This window comes from Talpa europaea (genome assembly GCF_964194135.1).
Source record: "Talpa europaea genome assembly, chromosome: 2".
Lineage (NCBI taxonomy): Eukaryota > Metazoa > Chordata > Mammalia > Eulipotyphla > Talpidae > Talpa > Talpa europaea.
The window spans coordinates 117,691,106-117,717,033 of NC_140068.1; the positions used below are offsets into that span (position 1 = coordinate 117,691,106).

Consider the following 25,928-nt stretch of genomic DNA (forward strand, 5'->3'; position numbering starts at 1 on the left):
AGGCCACTTATTAGTGGCTCAGCTCACCATACAGACATTCACCTCTTCTTTTGACTTCAGCTGTGAACAATAATTTACATTGTGGGGTAGAATTGGAGGCTCATTCCTCCTTTGAAGGAAAGAGACCACAGTTATGGAAGAAGGTGACAGAAGAAAAGCACAGCAGCAAGCAGGAAATGGTTGTGAAAAATGAGAAATTAGGGCCTCCCTGATGGTGCAGAAGGTTGAGCGCAGCACTGTGTAGCTGTCTGCAGCCTCTGCAGTGCCAGTTCGATCCTCGCCAGCCACAGAGCAACCCACATGGCATGGCAGACTTCTCCTGTCTCGCCCACTGTGCCCCTCAGCAGTGTATTTCGTCAGTCTGCCTGTTCTGTTCCCTGCTCTGGCTCTGGTGAATCTTCTCACCTCCCATGCATCTGGCCTGTGCCCCGGTTCTTCTGTGCATGAATAAATCTTTCCAAAAAAGAGAGAGAGAAATTATTCAATGCTGACTTTACAAAGACTGAGCACATTATTTTTTCTTTAAAGATTTATTTATTTAGACAAGAAATAGGGTATAGGCCAGAGGTGCGGGAAGGTGAGAGAATTCACCAGAGACAGAGTGGGGAGCAGAACAAACAGACGGACTGAAAGCACTGCTGAGGGGAGCAGCAGGTGAGACAGGAGAGGTCTGCCATGCCATGTCAATAACTCTCTGGTGGGCCAGGAAGTGAACCTGCGCTGCATAGGCTGTGGACAGCTTCGTAGCACTGTGCACAACCCGTTGCACCACCGGGGACACCCTGAGCACATTATTGCTCCATTATTAAATATTTTTAATGAGGGGAAATAATCTATATCCAGCCAGGAGACATAGCAATGACAGCATTTGAAACTCCACATTGAGGGCACTGCTAACAGATAGATGATGGTCATGGTGAGAGACCAAGAGAAACCAACCTCATGGGTAAACACCAGGGTTTGACCTAAGAGGTCACCGTGTCTTCCTAGCCAGTGAATCTTTAACTTATATAGTCTCATCAATAATTTTTAAAAAGTTGGAGAGATAGTAAATTATTGAGGGAGCCAGGTAATATACCTTTGCTTTAACTCCCAAAATTCATTAAGGAAAACTCATTGTGCTTAATAGTACCAAGGCTCAGCACCATGACAAGGGAACATAAGTACAGGATTCAGGTGGTGTCTGGTGTCAGGAGTGAGCTCCGTCTTCCTGCTGGTCTGGCAATGACCACTTGTAGTACTTTGTTCACGGGAAGCCTCAGTATGACAGCAGGTCTGATGGAATCTAGTAGTGACTGTGCAAGTGACCCACTTCCTAGCAGGTGTGATGACACTGTCAACTCCTGACACACAGGAAGCTTCTTCTTTGGGGACATTGTGAAATGCATTTTACTGGTGAATAGATAAACTGGAATTTCTTTATTTTTTAATATTTATTTATTTATGTATACAAGAACTGGGGTACAGGCCAGAAGTGGGGGAGTGAGAGGATTCACCAGAAACAGAGTGGGGAACAGAACAGGCAGATTGACTGAAGTACACTGCTGAGGGGAGCAGCAGGCAAGTCAGGAGAGGTCCGCTGCACCATGCGGGTAGCTCCCTGGCTGGCCAGGGATGGAAGTCTTGCTGCAGTGGCTGAGGATAGCATCATAGGTTGTGTCTTAACCCCTTGCACCACCAGGGAGGCCCTACACTGGAATTTCTAAAAAATATCTATACTACCATGATTCAGTCCAGATGTGGGGCTATTTAACTAAAGATTTTATGGCTTTTAATTTAAAACCATCATGAAATAATTGTAAAATAGTGTGCATCTAAATGTATTTGGAATGGGAACATTGATGGCCAAGTAGTATATTTGGCTGCTGGATTTCTAGCTAAACTGATACATTGTGCTTTTGCTTTTTTCAAAGTGAAAAACCTATACTTTTCCTAAAAAGAAATAACTGCCAAATATTTATTCTTGTCACTGAAGACTGGTTTTTCTCTGAGTAAGATGTGGGATTACCAGAACTTTCTGAGCAGAGATTGATATGGTGCAACTACTTTTTGGAAGCCTCCGTCTGGCTGCTGTGCAGAATCAAGAGGTGAAGGTGATAGGTGGGAAGATAAATGTGGGAAACTAGCACAGGTTCTAAGATGGAAAATTTGGTAGCTTTATGGGGTATGATGAGGAAAGTAACACAGTGTTTGGATCTGGATATATTTAGGGATGGACTTTACAGCATTTCCTAATGTAACATCTGGGTTGTGAGAAAGATGGGTCAGGATGCCACCCAACATCTCAGACTGTGAAGTGGAGATGTGGAGCCCTCGGTGACACGAGCAGGCTTCAGAAGTAGCACATTTGTGGAAATGGCATCCGAGGTGTTCATTAGGAGAGTTGAAGCTGAGGGTTACTGAAAATACAGTGATGGTGGCAAAGGTCAGACAAGCCTGGAGCACAGGTGAAATATGTAAACTGAGAAATAGATCTGGGAGGTGATATGATGTAAATGATATTTGTTGGGTGACCTGATCAGACCAAAGCCCCACTCACTGCACAGTCTGACCCCACGTGGAGAAGACACAAAGATCAAAGAGTCCCACTTCAGTGAGCCGAGGAGTCACTGGGATGCTTATGAAGACTGAGAAGGTCTAGAACAGAGCCCGAGAGTCTGTGTTTATAACAGCGCTGGTGCTGATGTGCTGGTTTCAGATCACACTTTTAGCAGCAGGTCAAAACCATGACTCCCACCTGGCTGTGCGTCAGCCTCACATGCAGGACATGTTGAAGAAGAGATTCCCAGGCTCCCTGTTCATCACTCTGAGCTGCTGGATCTGGGGAGACCTGAGCGTTTGTAACATGCCCACATACATCCTGGGGCTCAACCATGTGGGTCTGCCAGACTTCAGTGGCCCGTTCAGCCACCATTACGGTTACCTGCAGTTCTGCATTCCTATACCAAGGTCAGAACGGTCCAGTCACAGTCATATGAGCCAAACCTTACAAGGTGCTTTCATACCAATCAAGAGCAGAAAGCTGGATCACTCTGGAAAGGGTGTGCATCAAGAGGTAGGACCGGGAACACCCGGGGGGCTGAGGACGGATGCATAAACTCATTCCCGATTCGTACATCATGAGGTATGACCAGGAACGCCCAGCGCGCTGAGGACTGATGTATGACAAGGGACCCCAGAGGCTGATCAGTGGAATGCCTTCTTAATAAGATTAGAAACATGGCCGGGGGTTTGGGGTCCAGTTTTCGATTACAACACTTGGTCATCAAGCTGATAACATAGTCAGCAGACTCATGTCCCCCCAAGCCCTTGATGACATTCCCGAGTTTCACCCATCCTTTCTCCTTGTCCTCCTAACGCACGTAGCTGATGCTCTATGATTATTCCACCAATAAAAACGGTCAGGATCTTGCTCGCAGCGGCAGCCTGCATTATGCAGCCTGCTCCACGCCTCCCGCGTCTTTGTCAGTGTGGGGTTGCCCGATGCAACACAGCCAAATTGGGATCCCCCTGATGTCGGTGATCAGGGAGCTGTGAGGACCTGGGCAGAAAAAGACAAGACATGTGCTGGGGGGTCTGTTTTGCTTTCTCTCCCAGAAGGCATATCCAGATGGGCATGAGGAAGTGGTTCAGCATAAGGAAAATCTGTCACTATTCCTGGATGGATTTCTTACTCGTTTCATACAAATTTACAACATAGATTTTTTCAAGTAAAATTTACTAAAGGCATTAATAGATACATGTGAATGTGTATATGCCTGTATATAATAGTGTAGTGTGTAACACTGAGTCCAGATCCCTGTGGCTTACCCAGCTCTGTCCTGCCCCGAGTGGTGGGACATGCGGGCTTTGTTGGTGCAGGTGCCCCAGTGGGCACAGCCAGAGGCCAGTGGGAGCAGAAGTCTGAAAGGGCTGGCAGATGCAGTGGGGTTTTCCTGCCCTGGCACCCTGTGTGTGCGGGTGGGAGCTGGTGGGCACAGCTCTAGAGGTGGTGGCAGAGGGGGAGTTTCCTGCCAGGGGGCAGACAGACTTCAGAGGGCCCCTCCCCCAGAGCAAGCCAGGGTGAAGCACAGGAGCCCCTAGGGCTTAGCTCCTCCATCCCTGCCCCCTCAGAGGAGCTGCTTCTGGGCAGCACCTAGGCTGCCCTGCAGTGGGTGCCACAGGACAGCTTCTCTGAGGACCTCCTCACTGCGCTAGGGATGATAGCTGGGGGGCATCAGCTGGGTATGAATGAACCCCACCAGCTCTGGCAGGCTCCAGGAGGCCGCTGCTTGAGGACAGGGCTGAGGCCACCCTGACAGCTGTGGCCACTGCACCCAGCAGCGGGAGTGGCAGTGGGTGACAGTAGGTGGGCACTTTACCAGCAGCCACCATCAGTGTCATGGAAATGGCGGCAACCAATCTGGCAGCAGAGGCTCTCTGTCCCCACACACCACCCCAGGGCATGCAGCCCACTGGGGCTACAGCAGCAAGGTCAGCTTTGAGACCTGTCATTGCTGCTGACTGTCCGGCACCACCTCCCGGTGCTGTTGCCTCCTTCCCTTCTGGCCCAGCATTCAGACTGTGGCTGTGCCTGCTGGGGTGATGCTCAGAGGGGAGCACCCCCTGGGAACACCTCCTGCTGCCACTATGAGTTGGGTCCTGGCCCAGTGCTTCCGGCTGTTCCACCAGCTCCAGGCCCTCCCTGACGGGACTGTACCACCTTACACGGGCAGCCTTAATTTGGGACTATTGGACACAGCGGACACTATCTGGGGTGACACAGCTGGCCACTGAGGCCTTAGAAACTCTTTATTTCCCTGCTCTCCTGTTTGTTAGAGAAACCTCATTGCTGTTCCCTGAGCCTGAGTGGTTGCAATTGAGCACAGTGGTGAGAACCACAGTGTCCTCTCCCCTACCTTAGCTCTGTCTTTCTGAGAGGGGGCCAGGGAGGAAGGGCCCATACCTAGTAGAGGAATCTGCACACATGCAGGCTGCACATACATGCTACATGACTCATGATCTGTTTTCTTTGAACTAAAGCTCTTGTTTAAACTGAAATCCTGCCCTGCTGATGCCCCAAAGAGTGCCGGACACTGATGCCTTCTGATGTACCAGGGGCAGGATACCCAGGAGGTTGATGGCAAGTTCTGGGGCTGCTCATGACAGACACCAGGAGTGTCAGCTGTGACAGGCTGTTATGATGGATGATTTTCTCAGAACATACAGGTTTGTCAGCGCAGAGAGCCCCGGGAGACACACAGGAGAGAGACATGTGGAGAAGCCGCCTTGCTTCTTGGCTTTGGACTTGAACCAGGAACTTAGAGACGTGGAAGGAGACTCCTGGAAGAGACCCATGGGGGAGACAGACCTTTCCCTTGTACTTTAATTTTGCTCCTTTTGGCCCAGACTTACTGGCTCCTTTCATCCACTTTCCAGGTCCCCACCTGAAGGTGCCTTAGCATTGGGGGACCTTTCAGGCCACAGTGGCCTGCTTTGGGCCAAGGCTGTGTGTTTGGGTCTTTACCCACGAGGGGCTGGGGAACTTTGGGTGTTTTATTCCTAATGTTATTTCTTCCTTTCTCTCTATGAACATTAATTCTTTTAAACTTCTTTCACACTAAGAAATAAAACTACAGTTTTGTCACGAAAATATATCTTTTGATATATATCTTTTTTAAAAAGATTTATCTATTCATTTACACAAGAACCAGGGTACAGGCCAGATGCGCAGGAGGGTGAGAGGCTTCACCAGAGACAGAGCGGGGAACAGAACAGGCAGACTGACAAAATACACTGCTGAAGAGAGCAGGGGGCATGACAAGAGAGTTCTGCTGCGCCATTTGGGACCATCGCCAGCCGACCGGGATAGAACCGGCGCTGCAGAGGCTGCAGACAGCTTCACAGCGCAGCGCTCAACCACCTGCGCCACCAGGGGAGGCCCGATATATCTTTTTTAAAAAAGATTTATGTATTTATGCATATAAGAACTGGGGTACAGGCCAGAGGTAGGGGGGGCGAGAGAATTCACCAGAGACAAGTGGGGAACAGAACAGGCAGATTGACGAAGTACACTGCTGAGGGGAGCAGCAGGCAAGTCAGGAAAGGTCTGCTACACCATGTGGGTAGCTCTCTAGCTGGGGATCAAACTAGTGCTGCAGTGGCTGCAGATAGCTTCATTGATTGTATCTTAACCCCTGCACCACCAGGGAGGCCCTGATAAATCTTTTGATAAATATATATATATATATATATATATATATATATATATAAAAGCTAACTGAAATATCTCCTTTCTTTCTCTCTCCCGAGGATGTAAAATGCCGGAAGCCATGCTACTCATGTTGTCTGACAAGGGTCCGGGCCGCACCCCGATTAAGTGTTTGCATCTCATCCTCACTCATTTTCTACAATTGCACCGATGCTGTCCCATACTTCAGGAACCCCTGACACTCAGGCTGTTGCGGCTAGTTTGCAGCAGCAAAACTTTTACTAAGTATTCTATTTTCTCATGGCAAAATGTTAGTTTGCATATATCCAATAAGGTTCTTTTTTCCCTTCTAGTTGACTGACTATTGGAAATATGGGTGTTTTACCAAGTGTTGCATCTGGCAACACCACACTGATAAAGAAATGGGAGTCATGGAGCAGGCTACATAATGCAGCATGCTGCTGAAGAGCAAGATCCTGGCCTTTTTATTAATAGAATAATCATACAGTATCAGTTGTAAGGGGAAGGAAAAAAGAAAAAGGGGAAGAAGGTGACTAGAAAATGTGCTCACATCTATAGTTTCAGGGGTTGTGAGTCTGCTCTCCAGGCACTTCTCATCTGCCAGTTGACTGGGTATTGTAATTGAGATCAGCCCTCACAGACCTTCCCCCAACAGAGTCCCCGATGCTGCCCCTTCCCTGCCCGGTCCTCTCTGGCTCCCTACTGTACCCCTTTCCACCTCTGTCCCCTAAAGTCCCCATTTCCATCATCTGCTCTCTTTTCCAGGAGCCTCCCCATCTTCCTAGCCAGTGCCCTGGGGGCTCTCCTAGGCCCCTCCCCTCCTCCAAGGATGGAGAATGTCAGGTGATTCCCAGGAGGAGGGGCTTTCGTCCTTGGAAGCAGAAGCAGAAACAAATTACAGGGACCCTGGGATCTAAGTTTCCATCCCAAGAGACTGAGGCAACCTTTATATTTGGGGATTTTCTCAGAATCTAGGAACCAGTTGTCATGTCTACTGGAGACTAAAAATGAGGACACTTAAACTGACACAGACTTGGGCGCCCCCTTGTGGCAGATCCCTGTCCTGCCGCTGCAAGCCCAGGGCCTGGGGAGGGTCTGGCTGAGCGGGAGAAAGGGCAGCTCTGGTCTCCTGTGCTCAGCCCTGTGGCCACACGGGGGCGCTGCCGAGCTGCTCCGGATTCTGGTGGAGCCACCAGGATGGGGCGGCATGTGAATTGGGCAGAGTTGGGGGTTCTAGGGGCGGTGTCCTGGGGTGAGATGCTCTGGGAGGAGTCAGAGAAGCAGGGCTCAGAGGAGAGGAGACTCTGGAGCCTGCCCTGTGTGTGAGGTTTCCAGCTTTTCTCCCCAGGACCCCTCCAGTCCCTGGATAACAAAACAAGTCCCTGGATTCCAGTCCCTGGAAAACAGGAAAGTGGATCATTTTTTCCTTCTACAACCTATTTAGTATTGAGGACATTAAAAAAAATAACATTTAAAGAATACTGTTAAATTTACAGAAAAGTTGCAAAGGTAGTACAGTTCTTGTTTACCCCACACCATTTCCACTTTGTTAACATCTTGCATGACTAAAGTTGTTATTTATTTTATAGCTAATAAAGCAATGGTGACGCAATTACCAAACTCCATGCTTAATTTCCTTGAATAGTGTCTCAGTGCCTTGGTCTCTCTCCTCACCTTCTGGGATACCTATAACTCTTTTTTTTTTTTTTTAAGATTTATTTATACATATAAGAACTGGCGTATGGGCCAGAGGCGTGGAGGGTGAGAGAATTCACTGGAGACAGAGTGGGGAGTAGAACAGGCAGACTGACTGAAATACACTGCTGAGGGGAGTAGCTGGCAAGTCAGGAGAGGTCTGCTGTGCCATGTGGGTAGCTCCCTGGCTAGGGCTAGAACTCCTGCTTCAGTGGCTGCTGATAGCTTCATAGGTTGCGTCTTAACTCCTTGCACCACCAGGGAGGTCCTGTGGAAGCACAGGCCGGCAATACCGGAGGGTGCTCTTTTACTCAGGGTCTTGCCATTCAAAGGCAAAAAGCAGTTGATCCTGGGCCTCCCTGGTGGTGCAGCAGTTGAGCGCTGGGTTGTGAAGCTGCCCGCGGCCTCTGCAGCACCGGTTCGATTCCCGGCTGCTCCCCGGACACCGGAGGAGGTTCCCACATGGCGCGCAGACCTCTCCTGCCGCCTGCTGCTCCCCTCAGCAGTGTACTTCGGTCCTTCTGCCTGCTCTGCTCCCCGCTCTGGCTCTGGTGAATTCTCTCACCCTCCCGCACTTCTGACTGTACCCAGTGCATGTATAAACAAAACAAACAAACAAACAAATAAATAAATAAAAATACATACCTCTTTAAAAAAAAAAAGCAGTTGATCCTGAACATCTATTGGGATACAGAAAAAGTCATCTTTAAGATCTAATATAGAAAACCATCCAAAGTCACCAGGTATGGCAGTTAATAAGGTGTAGGGATTAGGCACAGTCGGGATATAAATCCTGGACAATGTCATTAATCGCCCAAAAATCTTGGACAAAACGGCCTGTATGGGGTTTCCTCACTGGCAACATTGGAGTGTTGTATGGTGAGCGGCAGGGCCTAATGAGTCCAGATTGAAGGAATCTTTTTAACACTGGCTCAATTCCCCTCAAGGCCTGCTTCTTTAAGGGGTATTGCTTCCTCCTTCGGGTTTTGTTTCCTTCTATCCTTCTTTTATTTTTTTAAAGATTTATTTATTTTTATACAAGAACTGGGGTACAGGACACAAGCGAGGGATGGTGAGAGGATTCACCAGAGACAGAATGGGGAACAGAACAGGCAGAAATACACTGCTGAGGGGAGCAGTGGGAAAGGCAGGAGAGGCCTGACCCGCCATGTGGGAATCTCCCTGGCCGGCCAGGAATCGAACCAGCGCTGCAGAGGCTGCAGACAGCTTCACAGCGCAGCACTCAACACACTGTGCCACCAGGGAGGCCCCCTGCAATCACTTCTATCTTTATAGACTCTGCATTTTTTGCACGTCCTGGGGTCCCACCAGCCATACCCATTTACTTACTCGTTCAATGATTTCTGAAAGTAAAACTTCACTTTCGGTGGAACATCTTGAGTAAAAAACATCTGGAACTACAGAGCATGTTCTGGAGGTACCTGTAGGCGAAGCCTCAGAATTTTGGGTGAAAACATAATTTGTGCGTTAAGCTTACTTAAAAGGTCACAACCAAGCAGCGGGATTGGACACTCTTCCATGTACAGGACGCTGTGCTGGAGCTGTGTGGTGCCCAGCCAGCATCCAGAGGTTGTAAGAAGGCTTTCTGTTGTGGCCTTCCTGGGATCCCAGTGACTGCTGCGGTCTCTTTGCTCACTTTAGTCAATTTAGAATTCAGAACTGAGAATGTCGCTCCAGTGTCCACCAAGAAATCAATCAGACGATTCCCCACAGCTAGTGTTATCGGGGCTCTGAGGCGGTTATTGTAATGGGCTTCTTTAGATTTAGTGGAGCCCCCGGGAACGCCTATTCTTCATCTGAACCTTCTCCATGAATATCATTTGTCTCCTTTCCTCTGTAATTGGCTCTAGATTCCTTCTATTCTGTCTATATTCCCTCCTATCTTCATCGGAGCCTCTACTCTGGGCTATCATTTCTCTCCTTTCCTCTCTCCGTGGTTCTGGGTTCTGTGTGCTCTGTCTATATTCCGTCCAGTCACCCCTGGGTGAATCGTCCTGTCGTGGTGTCCTCTGTCTTCTGTCCTGTCTTCTGTCATTATTGTGTCTGCTGCTCCCCTGTAATCTGGGACAACTGTACTTCCAATGTCCCTCCTCCCTGCAGTGAGCATGGACTGTTAGGGCGTTGGGAGAGGAAGATAAATGCAGACAAGTTCGCCATCCTCTTAGCAGCCTGCCGGTATGAGGGGACAGATCTCCTCCAATTTAGGAGGTCCGCGGTGCTAAAGGGATGGTGTGACCAAAAGTACCCAGCAGGTCACCCATGTTCATTCAAGCCACCCACTGGCAGCTGTCGGAGAGGAAACTGTCCTGCTTCAGGGTGATTCTTCCTGCAAAAGTGGGTGCCCCATCTAGTGTGGGGGGAGATGCCATTTTTTTTTTCTTCCCTGGAGGGCAGTGGAGGCTGTGAAGCCTCAGGAGTCTGCGTGGGCGGGGCCTTGTCACACGGAGAAGGACTTTGTCTTGGTGTGTTTAAGATGTTTAACACGTGATAATCCTCCTCTTCTAACTCTGCCCTCTTGCAGTCCTCGTGGAGGGCGGCCTGTAGCTGGTCCTGCATACTTTTACAAGCTTGATCCTGCATGCTTTTAAAAGCTGACTCAAAAACAGTACGGTTTTCATCCCTCATACTCTTAATAGTTAAATCAAGAGCCTGAATTTGTTGTTGCATGGCTAAGTTAAGAGCCTGAATGTGTTCTTGCACATTCTCAGTATGTGAAGTAGAACATCTACCTCTCATAGAAACAAGAATGTAGCAAATGGCGCTTATGCACATTACCAAAAAAAAAAAAAAAAAAACCCAGAAGCAAAGACTGTAAAGAAGGGATGGCTTATAAACCACCCACATTTGTGTACAGAAGTAAAAAAAATGTGCCATATACCAGGTTTTATCAAATTATGTACATTTATAAAACTGGTGATAATATTTAATGGAAAAAGGCTACTTAAACTCAAGGCTGGAAAAAACCGAAAGAACTCAAAGTAGGGATAAAACTGCTTAAGCTCATGGTTGAGGCCATGCTTTGGTCAAAAACACACCCATAAGAGAGAGCTGTACATAAGCGGGGGAAAAAGCAGACTTTTCAAGACCTGAGACAAAGATTACACCACGCGTCCTGCAGACCTAGTGGCACTTGTGGTGACCATCGCAAGGAAAGTTACTTTGGGCTGGTCAACCACAGGTTTAACTTGGTCAACCACGTTGAACACCAAACTTTTACAGGACAACCCCCTTATGAAACTGGTTGTGTGACTGTGGGTCCTCACCTGCGCGCTTAGAAGGGCCTTATTAATGCTTCACTGCAGGCACACAAAAATGGTTAATAAAAAGTTAATTTACCAAAGAAGGGGAAATTTAGAAATGAATAACTCAGGGAGATAAAGAGGGAGATAAATTCGTGAATGCATCCTACAAGTTCTGCTGACCTGGAATCCCAAGGGCACGCTGAGAGCTGGGGACGAGCCAAGAGCCATGTGCGGCCAACACAAGCCCACGTGTCTGGTTTTATACCAAACCTGGCAGCTTAAGCCCACCCTCAGGTCCTAGCAACCCTCCCTTTGGTGGTGATGGGATTTGTCTTTCCCAATGTCCTGATGGCTTTGGTCTGGAGTGGGGGTGGAGTCCACAAAGCCTGTATGAAGCTTGCTCAGGACATCCTGTCCCCCTAATATTGTCACTATAGTTTTTATTTTGGAAAAAAGTTTTTATAAAAATATTTTATTCCTATTAACATGTAGGGTTGTTAATATCATTCTAAATGAATAAGCATTTTTTAATTTTCGATCTCTAGTATGGCAAATATTGATAGATATAACCAACAAAATTACCTTGGATCCTCATTCATCTGTGAGAGTGTATTCAGATCATAAAGACAGAAATTTTGAGAATCACTGACTGAAACAGACCCTGGTACTCAGAGAGAGGGTGTGAGAAAGGCTACTCAATGCAGAAGCAAAGACGCCAGAGCCAAGAGCCACCTGCAGGAGGGTCGGGACCCAGCCCCAGCTCTCAGGCTGGTTCTCAGGGCTTCAGGCCTCAGGACAGTGTTTGGGTGGGGAGCCAAGCGAAGGGAATATTCATCTCCACTTTGCTCTGTCACAGGCTGCGCCAAGTCCTCACCCTGTACACGCCCAGTTCTATTTCCCTGTACACGACCGTCCGCATAAGTCAGTCAGCGTCAAGGTTTTCGGGGTGTAAGTCTGCACTGGGTTTTGGAGTCTTCCCAGACCAGGAGGATCCGGAATATGCCGCCCCCAACCTTCCTCCTGCTGCTGTCCGGGGCCCTGGTCGTGACTGAGACCTGGGCAGGTGAGTGCGAAGTTCGGAGGGGAAAAGTTCGGAGAAGAAAAGTCCTTCCAGGCTTTGGCCTGGAAGGAGTGAGAGGACCCTGCAGTGGCCAGGACCCAGGAAGAGTCCCCCGACCGCCCTCTCCTCCACCCACATCAAACCCCACACCTCGGTGTCCTGCTCCTCCCTTCCACCCACTCCTGTGCCCTCACCTTTTCCTGCCACCCCTTTTTACTCTCACGAATCCCCTTGCTCTCTCCCCCTGCCCGGCCCCTTCATCCTCGGACCCAGACACTGGCGCCCAGAGGAGAGTTGGGGTCTCAGCCCCTCCCCTCCCCCAGACTCCCACTCTGTAATGTACTTGCACACTGCGATGTCCTGGCCTGGCCCCGGGGAACCCCACTTCATCTGCGTGGGCTACGTGGACGACACGCAGTTCCTGCGGTGCCACAACAATGACCCGAGTCTGAAAATGGAGGCAACAGTGCCCTGGATGGAGCTAGAGGGGTTGGGAGAGCCAAAAGCGGATTGTCGAGAGCCACGTACACCTGTCCAGGCTCCGACTGAGCAACCTGCGGATACACTACAACCAGAGCGGAACAGGTGCGTGATCCCCACCTACGGGCAGGGGTTCCCTCCAGTCTCTGGGTCCGAGCTTCCCCTCGAGGCCTTGGAACTTTTACCCTGTTTCTATTTTAGTTTATTACAAATCCCCAGCAGCTGCGCTTGCCTGGGGATGGGAGGTGCTAAGTGGGCGCGGCTGACGTGGCGGGGGCGGCCGGTGCCTCACACCTTGCAGGTGAGGGATGGCTGTGAAGTGGGCCTGGACAGTAGCCTAAGCCGCTTCAATCAGTTCGCCTACGACGGCGTTGATCCCCTCACCCTGATGGAGGAGCTGCGCGCCAGGACCCCAGCGGGCATGGAGGTGCAGACCTGGGAGGGTGAGTGGGAGGAGGTCCTCGCTCGGAATTCCACACTCCCCGCCTGGAACGCGAGTGTGGCCAGTGGCTCCAAGGACAACTGAAGAAAGGGAACCGGACACTGCGTGCAAGTAAGAGTTGCCTCGGGCCTCCCCTAGGGCCAAGGCTGGCATCCAGCACAGGGAAGCAAAGTGGGCTCAAGGCCAGATACCACCCTCCTATGGCCCCAGAAGGTGAGGAGTCCTCCTTGGTGTCCAGATCCTGGAAAGTGACCCCTAGAGTGCCAGCCCTTCCTGGGGGCAATTAAGGAAGGCTCTCTCTCCAGGTGAGGAACAGTCCTGAAATAACTGATCTCTCTGATCCTGGCGGTGTTCTGGTGAACCGTGTATTTCTTGCTCACATCTGATTCTCAGAGGTCTTGGATCCTGACTCCAACTTTCCTGAGTCACTTGGGCCTCTATCCAGGTCAAGACGAGAGGTCTCTAGTCTCTCCCTCAGAGCCCTGCAGCCTGCTTCCCTGAACTGCTGCACCCTGATTCTAGAACTTTCCAAGGATTAGGAGACTATCCCAGTGATCGAAGGCCAGGCTGGTGTTCCAGTTTTGCACTCTGTCCACCCAGTGCAATTATCTGTCCATTCTCAGGATGGTCACATGAGGCTGCTTCAGTGGCCTATGAAAGTAACCTAAAGTATGAATTTTCAGAACTCCTAAAGACACTCGTGACCCACCATGCTACCTCTGACCATGAGGTCACCCTGAGGTGCTGGGCCCTGGGCTTCTACCCTGTGGACATCATCCTGACCTGGCAGTGAGATGGGGAGGACCTGACCCATGACATGGAGCTGGTGGACACCCAGCCTGGGGGGGATGGAACCTTCCAGAAGTGGGCGGCTGTGGTGGTGCCTTCTGGAGAGGAGCAGAGATACACGTGTCGTGTGCAGCATGAGGGGCTGCTGGATCTCCGAGTCCTGAGATGGGGTAAGGAGGGGGTCATGGGCACAGAGCTTCTCAGGGGCATCAGGAGCCCTTCTGGAGCCCTCCAGCAGGATGGGGGCTGAGGCCTGAAAGTCAGAGTCTCAACTTTTCCCTTCCAGAGCCACCTCCTCAGTCCTCCTTACCCACTGTGGACATCATTGCTGTCCTGGTTCTCCTTGGGGCTGTGCTCACTGGAGCTGTGATTTGGAGGAAGAGGCTCTCAGGTAGAGAAGACCTCATATGAGATCTGAGATTTCTTGTCTAACATCTGCTTGATACTGTGAGGCATGATCTCACATACATGCACTTTCTCAGCTGAGAGCCAGGTTTGCTGACACTTTTTTGTAAAGCTCATGAAACTCCTTGGTATGAAAAATGAAGGACAAATATTTCAACTGATGACTTTGGTCATGGGGACCTCACTTGAGTAGCTGCAGGTAAAAAGGAAATGTCCCTGCTAAGGACGGAGGAGGCTGGCCCAGCTCCCACAAGTGCTTTCTCCTCATGTTCCCTGATCCTGTCCTGAAGACCAGGACAGGCCAGTTCCTCAGGACTTCTTGGTCCTGCCTCCTCCCTGACCTCTCACAAAATGTTTTCTTCCTATAGGAAGAGAAGGAGAGAAATACTAAGTCTGGATATGTGGGGTAGGAAGGCCCTTAGAAAAGTGTAGATGGTGGGCCTCCCTGGTGGCACATGGGCTTGGGCACGGCACTATGGGGTGGTCTGCTGCCTCTGCAGAGCGAGTTCAGTCCCCAACCGGCCAGGGTGCATCTCACATGGCGAGACAGACCTCTCCTGTCACGCCCGCTGCTCCCCTCAGCAGTGTATTTCAGTCAGTCTGCCTGTTCTGTTCCCCACTCTGTCTCTGGTGAATCCTCTCACCCCCGCATTTCTGGCCTTTATCCCAGCTCTTATATGCATAAATGAATAAATCTTTAAAAAAAGAAAAGTGTAGATGGAGTCCATGGGGGAGCTCACCCACCCCATAATCGTTCCTTAGTCTCATCTTCTGGGCACTCTAACCAGGGTCTGTCTTCTGGTTTTGCCCCAACCAACTTTTAAAGTAAAACTCTGGGGCCTCCCTGGTGGTGAAAGGGTTTAAGATACAACCTATGAAGCTCACCACAGCCACTACAGCACGAGTTCAATCCCCAGCCAGGGAGCTACCCACATGGCACAGCAGACCTCTCCTGATTCACCCGCTGCTGCCCTCAGCAGTGTATTTCAGCAGATCTGCCTGTTCTGTTCCTCACTCTGTCTCTGGTGAATCCTCTCACCCACCCCCCCCCACAACTCTGGCCTGTATCCCAGCTCTTATATGCACAAATATATAAATCTTTAAAAAGAAAAGACCACCTAACTTCTCTTGTTGCAAAGGGTACCTGCATGTGTCTGTCTGTGCTCCTACTAGCATAATGTGAGGAGGTGGGGAGACTGGCCCAGCCCTGCCCACCAGATCCCTCCCCACACTGACCTGTGTCTCTCCCTGATGACTTTCCTGCTCCAGCAGAGGTGGGACTGGGTCGTCTTCATCCCTGTCTTAACTTCTATTGCACTGAGCTGCAGCTTCTCCTCTGTTAAAATAGAGAATCTAAATAAATCTTAAAAAAAAATAAAATAGAGAATCTGATACTAAACAGAAGGGGCTGGGAAAGGCCACATGCAGTCAGATTCTGGCAGCAGCCGTAGCAGCTCTTGCCTTTCCTGGCTCTCCTTGCTTTCTCGGGAAACATGGCTTCCAGCGTGGCTGTCTCTGAAGGTGTCAGGAAAGTGTCCAAGGGCATGAAGGTGTGTAAGTCATCAACGCCACAGGAAGTGAAGAGGCGCAAGAAGGTGGTGCTCTTCTGCCCGTGTGAGGACAAGAAGAACATCATCCCGGAGGGCAGAGAAATCCTGGTAGCTGATGTGGGCCAGGCCATGAACAACCCCTACCCATCTTTGTCAAGATACTGCCAGACCAGGACTGTGCCCTCCATGACGCAACCTAACAGACCAAGGAGAGCAAGAAGGAGGCCTTGATGCTTATCTTCTGGGCCCCTGAGTGTGCACCCTTAAGTGCAAAATCATCTCTGCCAGCTCCAAGGAGAAGCTGACATGGATCAAGTATGAATTACAAACTGCTGGGGCCTCCCTGGTGGTGTAAGGGGTTATGTCTCCGCAGTATGAAGCTATCTGCAACCACTGCAGCATGAGTTCGATCCCTGGCCAGGGAGTTACCCACATGGCGCAGCAGACCTCTCCTGTCTCGCCCGCTGCTCCCCTCAGCAGTGTATTTCAGTCAGTCTGCCTGTTCTGCTCCCCACTCTGTCTCTGGTGAATCCTCTGACTCCCCACCCCACACCTCTGGCCTGCACCCTAGCTCTTGTATGCATAATTAAAAAAAAAAAACTCTACCCTGGCAGAGAAGCTGGGGGTAGCATGTCATCTTCCTGGAGGGCAAGCCCCTTCCAACCCCTGCCTAAAACATCTGGCTTCCCCAGACCTGCCCACAGGGGTTGCAGGCTGCCCCCTTCCTGCCAGACCAGAGGGACTAGGGAATCCCAGCAGGGGGAGGATGAAGCCTCCACCTAGTTGCCAAAAGCCCCCCCACCCCCAGAACTTTTTCCAACCTCCATCCCTGACAGATCTGGCCTTCCCAAACCACCTTTGATCTGATCCCTCTTGGGTTTAAGCAGACCACGTTCCCCCCAGAAGGGAATTATGACTGTTTTGTGCTCAGTTCTGTTCTCCTCCTCTGGGTGCCCCCCTCTCCAGCAGCAAGAGGAATATTGGGGTATTTTTTATAAAGATTTATTTATTTATTTATACAAGAACTGGGGTACAGGCCAGATGCACAGGAGGGTGAGAGGCTTCACCAGAGACATGTATACACAGTTTTCTTTTAATTGTTGTGCTTTTCCTTTGTAATAGAAGGTCCCTTACTAGTCCTGCCTCCATGAGTGGCCATGACCAGGGAGGGGGAGGGGAACCAGGCAGTGTGGGGAGTGGGTCATCTCCAGGACATCCCGTTTCTACACAGAATCAGACAGCACAGGGTTGCTATTGCGGTTGAAAGGTGGCAGCACGGAAGAGAAGGAACAGTGAGGGCTTGGAGTATTATTAAAAAAAAATAAATACCCCGGGACTCCCCTATGGCGCAGGTGGTTGAGCACAGCGCTGTGAAGCTGTCTGCAGCCTCTGCAGCGCCAGTTCGATCCCAGCCGGCGGGTGAGGGTCCCACATGGCACAGCAGACGTCTCCTGTCTCGTGCGCTGCTCCCCTCAGCAGCGTATTTCATCAGTCTGCCTGTTCTGCTCCCCGCTCTGTCTCTGGTGAATCCTCTCACCACCCCTTCCCCCTCCCCCTGGCCTGTACCCCAGTTCTGGTATGCATTAATAAATAAATCTTTAAAAAAAAAAAAAAGAAGGAAAAAAATAAAATGAAAAAAAAAAGGAAATGCAGGAACATTCATCTGGGAGATGAGTCATCAAGATAAATCTCTCAAACAAGGGGGAAATTGCAACAAATGGGGGGAAGACAAACTCTTAGTCTTGCTAATGCCCATCAAAGACAAACCTGTAGGGACATAGGGGAAAGACAACCTTGTTAATGCCTGTCTAAGAGACTAGTCATTTGTAACTGTATCACCCCCACCTGTAGAGGGGCTGAGAGGAGGTCAGGCAGGGAGCAGGTCGGGCAGCAGGGGAGGGAGGGATGTGGAGGTTCCTGTGTCCATTAAGGGGGTCAGTGTAGATGGTGGGATGGGAGCAAAGCCCTGGGGAGGAGTGATGGGGGTGAGGGTCCCATGGAGGGAACAGCCCTTGGGGGACTGGCTGGTGCCCGGTGAGCAAGGACAGAGGGGGTCGCCCTGCTCATTACTTACAGGAAGGACATGAGAGGTGAGCCTCAACTAGTGACTTGATGGTCATAAGTTATATCTCAATTAAGTGGCTTTAGAACCATATTAAGAAATGGGTCTACAAGTTGCCCTGTGTCTGTCCTCCACTGTACCCACATCCAGGGCTTGTGGGGCAGGAAACTGCCTCAGCCCACGAGGAGCTGAGCACAGACGGCTTCACTGCACAGATGCTCTCAAAGAGCTTCCTCTGCATGGTCCTGAGTCACGTGATGAGATGCTGACATTACGCTGCTTCTGTGATGGGAGAGACTTTTGGGGGCCTTGGGTGGGAGGCAGCTTATTTTTCATGTGGGCAGAATGGAAATAATGAGTGCCCAGAAGTTCTTCTGTGTTGATTTTTGATTTTCCACCAATTCTGTGATAAACATGAGGGGAGACAACTCCCCCCTGTGAGTGTGTCTGACTCTCTGGCTCTTCCTTGTGAGGAGAATGAAGCAGAAGGGACGTGCAGAGTCAGGCTCACAGGGGCTGAGACTTCCCGCCTGGGCTCCCCTCCTGGTCCCTCTCTGGGGTGACTCCCTGCACACGGTGGACCCTCAGCTAAGGGGATGCCCCCAGGACAAGGACCTGAGGGTTTTCTCCAGGAGCCACATGCATGAGCTCTGAGGCAGGTCCTTCCACGCTGATCACGGCCTTTCAGATCCGCCAACATCTCGTCCCCATCGCAGCCTCGTGGGACCCAGAGCTGGAGCCTCTGAGGGAGGCCCCTCCTGCCGCCTCCCCCTCAGAGACTGTGGAGACGCCAGAACTTTGTTTTAGGTGCAAAGTAGGAAGTGATTTGGTACAAACCAGTAAAATATTCAGGCAATAAAGTGATCAGTGGCTGTTTTCTCACAAGAAACAGTGGAGGCCAGAGTAGCTCACGTGACAGTCAAGGTCCTGATAGCAATGAGCTGTCAGAAAAGGATTCCACATCCTCTGAAGTGTCCTTCAAAATATGTGATTTTAAAAAATGAGTTCTACCGTTTTTAGATTCCCATTTAGTTTTACTCTTTTGTTTTCTTTATACTATCCCCAGAGCGGTGTCTGCAGGGTCACGGCACAGAGGGGCTGTCAGCAGCCTGGAGCTGTGAGCAGGGCTGACTCTGACCCGCCTGCAGGGAGTGGGGCCCTGGAGCCCCAGAATCAGCCCCCAGGGCTGGCCCTCCAGAGCAACACAGACCTTTCTCCTCTTGATTCCCTGAATCACCTCCTCTTGATTCCAGGAATCTCCCTGCCACCCGAGCATTGGGGAGTTGGGGAGGATGTCGTGGCTCAGGAAATGGGGGCCTCCTCCAAACCATCTGTCCTCTCCTCCTCTCTCTCCTTCATCAGCCTGAGTGTGCGTGTTTGAGTCACACCAGCCCTGCACGGACAGGAAAGGCCCAGAACTTAAGTGATTCCCTGGTCAGTTACAGCTCCAGCCCCTCTGCAGTCCCACCAGGGGAGACAGAGACTCTCCCAGCCCCAGCCAGAGCCGCGTCACCCACACAGACCTTCCCCTCACAGTGTCCCCATGCTGCCCCTTCCTGGCCCCACCCTTCCTGGTGCCCCCACCACTCCTTTTGGGCCCATTTTCCTAGTCCCCATTTTCATCCTCTGCTCCATTTCCAGGAGCCTCCCCATTTTCCTGGTCATTCCCTGGGGGCTCTCCTCGACCCTCCCCTCATTCAGGGATGGAAAATTTTTTAAATATGTATATTTATTTCCTTACACCGTGGGTCATCTTTCTATGGTTATTGTTTCTCTTAGGTGCGGCCCTTTCACCAATGATCCACCACACACCACCACCAGCTCCTCGTGTCTCTCCCCGGCTCTGATCACTCCTGCTCCCCCCTGCTGTAAGACGTGGATCGGTGGTCGGCCCACGGGTCTTGGCGTTTTCCTGGAACCTTGTCCTTTTCCTGGGTGAGGACCTGGGCTCCTGGGTAGAATAGAATGTTAATTCCCAGGTGGAAGTGATTTCACCTCTGGAAGCAGAAGCAGAAACAAAGTACAGAGACTCTGGAGTCCAAGGATCCATCCGAGACTGAAGGAACCTCTATATTTGGGGATCAGCCCATAATCTGGGAATCAGCTGTTATGACCTGGAAACCTGCTTTTGTCCTTTGGCCATAGGACCAAGAAAATTTGAAGACTTCAGACCTGACACTGGACTTGGGCGGCCCCTTGTGTGCAGATCCCTGTCCTGCCGCTGGGGGCCCAGGGAGCCTGGGGAGGGCCTGGCTGAGCAGGAGAAAGGGCGGCTCTGGGCTCCTGTGCTCAGCCCTGTGGCCACACGGGGGCGCTGCCGCCTGTTCCGGATTCTGGTGGAGCCGCCAGGACGGGGCGGGGCTGAGGTGGCCAGAGTTGGGGGTCCTGGAGGGCGGCGTCCTGGGGGTGAGATGCTCTGTGAGGAGTCAGAGCAGCAGGGCTCAGAGGAGAGGAGACTCCAGAGCCTGCCCTATGTGTGAGGTTTCCAGCTTTTCTACTCAGAACCCCTCTCTCCAGTCCCTGGACAGTGATTCCTGGGACCACTGGAAAAGAGAAAATATTTCCTTCTATAACCTATTAAATATTGAGAGTATTTAAAAAAATAACATTTAAAGAATACTGTTCGATTTACAGAAAAGTTGCAAAGGCAGTACACGTCTTGTTTCTCCCACACCATTTCCATGTTAACATCCTACACGAGTACAGTTTTTTTTTTTTAACAACTAATGCAGCAATGTTGACATAATAACTAAACGCCATACTTTCATTTCAGTTTTTGCTAATGTCCATTTGATGCTCCATAATCCCATCCAGTTTGCCTGGATGACAGTTCCTCAGACTTTCCTTGTTTTTATAACATTGACACTGGTGAGGAGTGATGTTCGGGCGAGGTGTTGGGGTCACAGATGGAGGTTCTTGGGTCACCTGTAAGAAAAGCTTCACCAGAGTCCTCCTCTCAGTGGCGTGAGGGGACACACACACACACACACACACACACAAGGAAAGAAGATGATGCTTGTGCAGAGACACCAGTAGACAGGAGGAGCTGCCCTTGGAGAGGGCGGGTGTGTGAGGAGAAGCCTGCAGGCCCTAGGTGGAGCCTTGGAAGCAGAGCTGAGTCTTCCTGGGGCAGAAAAGGCCCTGAGGTCTGTTCTAGTTGGGAGGGCTCATTCCTTTGTGGAATTGTCATCTGTTGTTAAATTAATTACTTCTATGGTGTGACTGGGCTGATTTGTCAGGAGCAGCGAGTCTCTGCAATGGCTCCATCCCTGTATCCCGCCTCTGGTCTGCACCTCCTTATACTTCCTGTAGCATGTGATACTTGCTATAGCAGTTGGCCCACAGCGATTTTCATTTCCATAATTGATTTAATGACTATGTTAATCACTTCTAACCCCACCTCCAGTTTCAGGTCTTGTGACCCCTCCACCCTAAATTTCCTACTCTTAGCCTCCATCAAGGAGCACTGCTCAGGACTATTGTCCCTCAATTTAGGTTTTTTGTTTTGACTGGGACTGTGGGTTTGGGGAAGCAGACTCCAGGGGCGCAGGGACATTGTCCACTCACCACGGCAGTGCTCATTATGTCCACCTAATCCATCACTGATGGTGTTAACCTTCAACACCTGGCTAAGGCACACTTTCCCAGATTTCTTCCTGAAAAGCTTCTCTTTTTCCCATTTATTTAGAGGCTGTTGTCTTTGGAAGGAAGTCGGTATGGGCAGCTCACACTTATGGGTGTGCTGCTATAAACATTTACATGCATGATTCTACTCCTAGGCATTGACCCAAATGACACAGAAACATTCATTTCAAGGGCACCTGCACCCCTATGTTTATAGCAGCACTATTTACAATAGTTAAGTTATGGAAACAACCCAAATGCCCAAAAATAGATGACTGGATCAAGAAGATGTGGTACATATACACCATGGAATATTACTCCATGTTTGCGTGTTGTCGCTGCCAATTGTGACCTACACGAGGCGGAGAAGTTTACATTGGGTCAGCCCATCACTGTGTGTGTGCACATCAGGTCTTGACATTGCTGGAGCAGAAGGGTGGACTTTGATTGACCGCTGGGCGAATGGGAAAATATCAAGCAGCTCTGTTGGACAATCCTAATGTGAAGCTGCAGTTTCCTAATTCCCTGAATCCCGCCACACTGCTTCCAAGTAATGCAGATGGACCTGAGGATGCCACTTTAATCTATAACTGTTTAGAAATCATAGACACAGTGTATGCCAGCCGACCAGATCTGACTGACCAGCCTCTGCCAGATCCAGAGTGGGAGCTATTTACAGATGGCAGCAGCTTCATGAACCAAGGCCATCGATGCGTGGGATACGCAGTGGTGACGCTCCAGAACACCGTGGAGGCCAAGGCTCTTCCGGCAGGTATATCAGCGCAAAAAGCCAAATTAATAGCCCTGACCCATGTGTTGGAACTCTTGAAAGGTAAAAGAGTCAATATATTTACTGACTCCAAGTACTCTTTTTGATTTTCCACATAAACGTGGCCATTTGGAAGGAACAGGGACTCCTTACTGCCAGTAACAAGGACATCAAATATCCATTAGAAATCCTGGCCTTGTTAAAGGCAGTAGCTTTACCATCACCTGTGGCTGTGATGCATTGCCCTGGCCACCAAAAGGGTGGGTCTGACATGGCAAAGTGTAACAGGACAGCTGATCGGTGGCTAAGGCCGCTGCCTGTTCTGCCCTCCAGGGTGCACTCATCCCTCTTGTGGACCTGACTCAGTATGCTCCTGAATACACTGAGCGGGATGAGGAGAGAGCTCGTGCATGGGGATTCACTGAGTTTGACCCCAACTCCACTTGGAGAGTAAACTCCCATGGGATGATACTCCTCCCAAAGGCCCTTGCATATACGTTGCTAAAACATCTGCACGAAGGATCTCACTATGGGAGAGATGCCTTATTAGAAACGGTGCGCCCATATTTGAAGGGCCCATATTTACATACAATAGCACAACGGATCACCCGAGGTTGTCAACTATGTGCCAGGAATAACCCCAAGACTGACTGCCACCCTAAAGACATTGGGGTTCAATATCGGGGCAAGTGCCCTTTTGAGGACTGGCAGGTAGACTTTACACAAATGCCTAGAACAACAGGCAATTTCATATACGTATTGGTTTTTGTGGACATGTTCTCGGGATGGGTGGAAGCATTTCCCACAATGACGGAAAAACCTTCTGAGGTTGCAAAACAGCTGCTGAAGGAGATAATCCCTTGCTTTGGGTTGTCCAGCTCCATCCACAGTGATAATGGGCCGGTATTCGTCTCTGACATTACTCCTGCAGAAAGCAGTGCGTTACAGATCAACTGGAAATTGCATGCTGCATGGAGACCACAGTCTTCTGGGTAAACAGAAAAGATGAACCACACCTTGAAGAAAGCCTTGGCAAAACTGTGCCAAGAAACACAGCTATGTTGGGACCAGGTACCAGCCCTTGCCCTCCTCCTCATAAGAGTGGCACCTAGAAGTGGGCTACAATTAAGTACAATTAAGCCCCTCTGAAATTGTGTTTGAAAGACCCTTCCAGGCCTCACTTCTGGAAATAGCACAAGATTGCCGCATCACACAATATGTGAAACACATCCAGGAGGTTCTGGCAGTAATTCATAACTTTGCAACCTTGAGGATCTCTATGCCTCCTGATCAACCACTGCATCCCTTCAGACCTGGAGATCAGTTCTTACTGAAGACTTGACAGTGTGGGGATGCCCAAAATCAACTGTCAGAAAAATGGACTGGTCCCTATGATGTTTTGCTGAGCACATATACTTCTCTGAAACTTGCAGGCATAAAACCCTGGGTACATCATTCCAGAGTTAAGAAAGCCCCAAGAGGAACTGACCCAGAGACGAAGTCCCACAGGTCTTGTGAACCCACTGAGGACTTGAGATATTTGTTTAAGAAACAGACAAAAACTTGAATGTTACTGACTTCTTTTCCAGTTATTGCAGGATACCCAAGGACTGAGAAAACTAACATGAGAAAACTAACTAAACCCTGAGAAAACTAACATGCTCTAACCAATCTTCCTTTCAATGTTTAGGAGACATGAAATAACATCTAGGATCATGCATATGCTGGCAGTATTTTTTTTTTTTTTACACAGATAGACTTTCAATCTTGATTTTGGTATTTCCTTTTAACTTTTTGTTTATAACTTTGAGGTTTTTTTTTTTTCTCTGCTTGTTTTTGTTACTTTGGCCTATCAGTGAAACTGCAGTTGTATGAGATATCCCACGCGTGATAAATGCTAACTAAAGAGTTCTTTGTGTCTATATGTTGTATGTATGTATGTCCTTTCCTTGTGTCTTGGTCTTGGCTTCCAGTAGTTGAAAAATTGGTACACATTGTGCCCATAGACATTGGAAAAAAAAAAAAAGAGAGAATCTCCAGTTATGAGAAAAAAACTAAAGGTTATGGTTTGATTGTCAACATTGTACTACTAAACTAAGCCAATGCCTTCATAGAGATTGAATATTGTTGTTTCTGTTGTTTTTCTGATACTTATGGCAAAGCTTCCCAGAAATCTAAATTCAAGTACAAATTTGGTAGCCTGTCATTTGGCTGATGCAAGGAAATTTTGTGGAACCGCAGTAGAGCTCCTGAGACACTCCACAAAGTTTCTCCCTTTCCTCCTGGGAAAGGCGTTCGATGAATTTGTTCTATTTGGCTTACCTAGTAGAGTAAAACTAGAAGGGAAGCGCTGTTACTTGGGAAAATGGGTAACACTTTGACCTGATATGTGTGTAAATTATCAATGGTGAATGTCGCCCTGTAATATTGTATACTTCAATTGTTTAATATCTACAGATTTTTTTTTTTTTTTGGACCCTCACCGGTGGCCGGGGAACGAACCGGTGCTACAGAGGCTTCAGGCAGCCTCGCAGACCAGCGCTCAACTGCTGCACCACCAGGGGAGGCCCTGTATAGAAATGGTTTCTGGAAATATAGGGAGAAAAGGGTCTCAACAGATTCCTATTGATGGAACTGTTGAGAATAAAACTTTCCCACAAAGGACTGAATAGACCTGGAAATACACTTGATATTTACTAAGTTTTCTTTCACATAATACTGATTTTTTTTTTTTTTTTTTTGCATTTTGTTCTGAATCCACAAAGTTTCTTGTTTTGGTGACCAGGATCTGCAGCAAGGTTGCATTTTTTTTTCCAGCAAAGCTAACTTGTGTTTGCATTTTCTCTCCCCTTGATACCAACACAGCATAAAAATAGTGGTAGCAATCTTTTACTACTTATCTCAGAGTCTGTTTTTGCATAAATTCCATAGGGATTTTGTCTGCTTGAACAAAAAATTGGACATGAGTGTTATTGTGTGGCTTTGAGTGGAGTTCTTCCAGAAAGTTGAAACAGAGCTGAACCAAGAAGAGGAGAACCTGTTTGCTTTGTTCGTAGGGTTCCAGAGACATCCAAAGAAGGTGAGGAAGCTGCCTCCATTGGCAGGACTGGACAACCCGGCCAACGAAAAGTCCCTGGTACCCTCGAGAAGAGGAAAGCCTAGAAGGAGTCTGATGAGACCAACTTTGTTCCTGAAACCTACATGGACCGGATGTCAACAGTTCACTCTGATCCTATATGGAGTATTCCAACAAAGCCAGCTAAAATTGCTGCTTAGTTATTCTGCCCTATGATTTTATGCAAAAATAGGTACTATGGTTTAAAAGTACATTTAGTTTGCAAACTTTTGCTATGCTGTTCAAAATTTGGGATTAAAGTTGAGAGAATTTGTTTTTACATAATGGTTTTAACCATTTTAAGATTTTTTTTCCTGTGATTTTGAAGTATTTGCTATCTTGTTCTGGCTAATGCCTCCAGATTTTTTTTTTTTTTTTTTTTTGGCTTGGACTGATGAACTGTTTTTCCAGGAATGGAGGACTTTTGCTTTCCACAATGGACAATACCTGGAGGGACTGGCTT

At 49.2% G+C, this 25,928-nt stretch overlaps 1 protein-coding gene and 1 pseudogene across 2 annotated transcripts in view; both read right to left on the bottom strand.

Annotated features, from left to right (window-relative positions):
• Positions 1–25,928, bottom strand: part of LOC311188285 (class I histocompatibility antigen, Gogo-OKO alpha chain-like) — a gene marked incomplete at both ends in the record, with an annotated part of 222,670 nt that overhangs the window by 84,935 nt on the left and 111,807 nt on the right. The window lies entirely within an intron of this gene.
• The window catches only part of LOC311167654 (class I histocompatibility antigen, Gogo-OKO alpha chain-like), a 220,523-nt pseudogene that overhangs the window by 83,186 nt on the left and 111,409 nt on the right, over positions 1–25,928 (bottom strand). The gene's annotated exons all lie outside the window — the stretch shown is intronic.